Genomic DNA, 5,325 nt, shown 5'->3' on the forward strand with positions numbered 1-5,325 from the left:
CGCCCCCTACTAACTTTTTTGTACATATCTCGAAAACTAATAAGCTATGTCAACCAAACTTTATAGAGTCGTTTCTTTAAGGCATTTCCATATACAGTTCAAAAATGGAATAAATCGGATAATAACCACGCCCACCTCCCATACAAAGGTTATGCTGAAAATCACTAACAGTGCGTTAACCGACTAACAAAACACGTCAGAAACACTAAATATTACGGAAGAAATGTCAGAAGGAAGCTGCATCCAGGCTCTTTTTAAAAATTGAAAATGGGCGTGGCGCCGCCAACTTATGGACCAAAAACCATATCTCAGGAAGTATTCGACCGATTTCAACGAAATTCGGTATATAATATTTTCTTAACACCCTGATGACATGTACCAAATGTGGGTGAAATCGGTTTACAACCTTCTTGATTATCACTTTATCATGCGAGAGTAAAAAATGTTCGGTGACACCCGAACTTAGCACTTCCTTACTTGTTTCTTTTCACATTTGCACACTTTTGATTTTGATTTTGTTCACTTTTGTTTTAGAAGCCAGTAAGAAACTTTTGGCCATCTTAGCTTTGTGAAAAATTGGTGAAATATATTATATATGCTATCATATGTGTATGTGTGTGTCTGAAAGTGCGAAAGAGCACTAGAGAAAAGTGATTTTTGCTCACATTAATATTGCCGAATAGCTACAACAATTGTTTTTATTATCAATAGATGGTAAGTCATGTGGAAGATCATCTAACCATCGATAATGGAAGTTGTATGTTTCCGTAATATCACGAAAATGATGAGGATGATAAAGTTTCTAAGAGAATGTTAAGAGCGCATAGAACGTATCTACTTGTATAAACATAAAGCTTGAACGGTACATGGATCCATCTTAATGTTATGTATTTGGATTGAGACTCCAACAGTCTCTTTAGCAACAAAAATCAGTAGAAATAGATGAAGATTTAATAACAAGTCAAGCTTTCATTAATAAAAATTTTGAAGCAAACTTCCGTCATCAGCGAAAGCGTGTCAAAGCCTTTTTTCAATAGACGTTTCAACGTAGTTATACGTTTGGAATATTATCTTAATAAAACATTTTATGAATAAGGCTCAAAGCAACATTTTAGAAACCAAAAAATGGATAACCTGACCTTTTAGGAAAACATTAGGACTCAATGATTCATTACTGAAACACAAAATTAGAAATGTGCTGATAAAGTGAGAAAATGAGCAAATTTACACAAGTAAAAGCTCATTTAAAGTGAAAGTCTAGATTTATAAGAATTTTAAAATAATTTATGTATATTAACCCTTTATTTTACATGATTTCGGTTTGAGAAAATCGAGCTATATGTATTTGGAAATGCTTTGCAATTAGTGAACGCCAATCAAAGTAAAATTATTTAATACAATTTTTGAATTCAAAGTACAAACCTCAAAAGCTTGTTAAATAAAACTTAAACTTATTTAACTTAGTCACTTAAGCCTAAATAAAGTTAAAATAATGGCATTGTGAAATTGCTTTTATAATTGGTTTAATATGCTTTTTTAAATTTCTTTGAAGTGTGTCCACATATTTTATTCAAAAAAGTTTATTTTTAGGCCTAACATATTTCATTCTTTCATCTCTGGCAATTTAAGTATTTATTTCGTCCTCCTAATCTTTTCGGATTAGTTAATTGCCGCTGTTTATAAAATCATGTCTTATTATATTCGTTAACAATTTTTAGATGATGCAAGTTGTGTGTGCGCTTGAACGTCTAAAAGTACCAACTTTTAGATAATTATGCATAATCTATTTAGGTGTTAATTTATGCGAATTTCGGTATAAATAGATGGCAGTTGACAAGGTGAGTGCTTTAACTTAGTGTCCATAATTACTTTCTATTATAAGAATCTTTGACAAAATATGAAAATATTAATAAGAAAATTTTAGAAAAATAAACTCAAAAAGGCAATGAAATTATATTAAAATTTGCAACTAATTTGTATGCTTAACAAGCCCCTTAAACACTCTTAAACACAACAACGACATGCATAAACCTTTTAATTTACAACATACTCACTCCGACAGCGCCACAAACAACAACGAGTTGTGAACATTTATACAACAATAAATGCAATAAACGCTCTAAATCGACATGAAAGTTGTGACTTGTTAAGAAAGCACGCCGCAGGCCAATATATGTATATATGTGTGCATGTATTCGAATTCCCTAGTCGCATTGCCACCAACAACGCCGCAGTGTTCGTAGCTAGGCTTGGGGTGCTGAGGCTGCATTTGTGGTTGTGTTGCTCGGATAATGTCCGACGACAATCTGTTGATTGTAAACTTTGTGCGAGTTTAAAATGAAAACGAGCGAGTGATGACGCCGCTCTTCAGCTATGCATAGTTGCTCTAATAGCATTTTGATGGCAGTTTCATCTACGTGACGATCATTAGCGTTGGAGTAGAATTGTAATTTTGAGGTGCACAATTTAGTGGAAGTTAGAGGGGAGGAGGTATAAAAGTGCAGTAAAATAGGATATTTAAAATTATTATGTAATAATGCTGTTTTAGTAGCTGTGCAATCAGATAGGTGGGACTGAAGTCTATATAAATTGTGGGTGGGCAGTAAAAAGCTCCAAGGAGTCGACTAAACCGACGACGAGGTTATTATTCTGTTACTCAACACCGAGGAGAATTTTCCAACAATAATACTGTACTACAGAATACGGCGTGTTGATCAAATAAAAGTAACAACTCATGTCATCTAAGCTAAGTATTTGAATTGTCAAAAATAATAACTGTGTAATAACTGTTTGTTAAAGGTCAGGCTGAAGCCCGCTTTAGCAAAGTTGCGGAATTATTAGCGGGACTCGTGAGTTTTGACACCCAGAGTTGTGTGCGAATTTGCTTAGAAGTATATTACACTACAAAATTCATGATTTGGAGGACACTATTTTCTTGTAAAAATAACAGAAATAAAGCTGTTTTCGAAGTAGATATTTTGACCTTACTTCTCTAAAGGCTCTATAGATCAAAAAAGGGCAAAATTAGGTAAACAAGTATGTTTGCTGACTGCAGTTTATGGTTAAATGAGCTGACATTGCTTTGCAATTATTTCTCTTTGCTTTCTCATGTAATTTTGTACTGTACTACTTGTATAAAATGATTACTTATTTAAAGCCATTGACAGCAATTTCAAACAAACCACAATAGAAGACCTTTTAAACGGTTTACTTTGTTAAGCAAATTGAAATATTTCATTGGTTTTGTCTAAGTCTATAAAAAATTGTCTAAGTGTAATATTTTTGACTCAATATCTGTATAGTTGTAATTATTTTATCACACATTTTCTTTAAGTAGTTTTTATAAACAAGTGGCAGCTCCATTCAAAGTATAACATCTATATTATCTTTTTATTTAATATCATTTTTTGATCATTAAGACATTATAAAATTTCATAGAATAAATTTGTTGGTCTCAGCCTACTTGAGTCATGACATGGACATACCAACGGTACCACTCATTAAGGGGTTACTTGGGTTTCACAGTTTCAAAAAATCGATTTTTTTTTTGTCTTGTTAAATTTTATAACATCTCTAGAATATTGTAACAAATTTTCAAGTTGATCCGACTAATAGTTTCGGAGATACAACCTTGAAAATTGGACGTTCGAGGTCAGGTATAGGCTGAGAGCGCAATAGGTAAAACTTTAAATGCGTTTTTCTCAAAACTATGTTTTCAAAGTCGGTTGTCAAGATTTCTCGCGAACTACTTAACCGATCTTGATGAAATCTTACACAGGTCTTCGGGATATCATTTACAAGGTCTTGAACGAAGGATTTTTTTTAATTACAACTATATAAAAAAAAGGGTCGAAAAATTTTCATCGAAACTTGCATTTTTTTTATAAAAACGTCTGCCAAAAATCCAATTTTCATTTTTTTGTTTTCCTTCGTCCAATACCTAGTTTATTGTGTTTACTAAAATACGTACTTTTAATTTTTATTTAAGATGATCCTGAAAAGGGTTCTGCTGACAACGCGGATGCACCTTTTTTCCGAGGGACTGCCGGAAATGGCGTCGTACAGACTGCCATTTTGATTTTATTTTTGAAAATTTTACAAAATGTTTATTAAATATGAGTCTTTTAAATACAAAAAAAAAATTGTATTTGTAAAAAAAAAATTATTGAAAAAAGGCCGTGTTTTGCCCAAGGAAACCTATGTAATCCCTTAAATCCATCGGGGGAAAATGTCCTAACATGGTGTAATGCCAACAGGGTGTACCTTTCCCAAGCTCTGGAAGGTTCCCGGGTTGGGAGGAAGTACTGGACCTCATGTGATCAACAGACACAGACAGTCTCGTTGTGGAAAAAGCGGTCAGGAAAGCTAAAACGGACAAATGGCGATCTTTCTGCACCTCGATAGAAAATTGCAGAAAATCCGGATATCAAATCCGCAAGGCTGAGTAAGAAGCTATCTAAAGAACACACCAATACTTCCTATTTTAAGATGCAAGGAAATGCTTGGAACTCCTCTGGGAGTCAGCAAACGGCGACAACAGAGGTCCTGCCAAAACCAGGCAGAAGAACACATGATGATGCCTACGATTTTAGACCTCACATCCTTTATACTAAAGATACTAGCAAGACTAATGGACTTACATATAAGAACAGCCATGGCAGATACTTAATCGAAATCCCAACATTCATACATAAAGGTCCGATCAACCGAAACTGTTCTTCACGATGTGATAAGTGTAACTGAAAAACACTACACTACAAACAATATACCATGGTTCTAAGCACGATCATTTATTTTCTGACACATGGCGGCTTAGACAACACGGTGTGCAGATGGATACAATCGATGCTTAAAAATAGGAAGATTATAGTATCAAATGGCGCTGCAACACAAACAAGTTACGTAAGTAGAGGGACTACTCAGGGAGGGGTTTTCACCGCGCTTCTATGGTTTATAGCGTTGAACGAAATACTACTCCAACTAAACGGTGGTGGGGTGAAAGCAATAGCATACGCAGGCAATGTAGTATTGTTGGTATCAGGCAAGTTTCCTTCAACAGTCAGTGAGATTATGGAAAGAGCACAATGCAGATTTTATTTTATTAACCCTAATAAAACAGAAATGATGCTATTCACAAGCAAAACCAATATCTCCCAGTTTCAATCCGTTCTATCAGCCTCAGCTAAATACTGGAGATTGACACCAACTTTAGTGTGTTCGGAGTAGGTTCCAAGTAGAGCACCAATACCAATGCCATCTCTTTTTGAATTATTTCACTCTCTTTTCTAAATTAGGTTTCGTCTTATCACGCGATGTCTTTCGAAA

This window comes from Bactrocera latifrons, unplaced genomic scaffold (genome assembly GCF_001853355.1).
Source record: "Bactrocera latifrons isolate USDA-ARS-PBARC rearing strain unplaced genomic scaffold, ASM185335v1 scaffold_76, whole genome shotgun sequence".
In the NCBI taxonomy this organism is placed as follows: Eukaryota; Metazoa; Arthropoda; class Insecta; order Diptera; family Tephritidae; genus Bactrocera; species Bactrocera latifrons.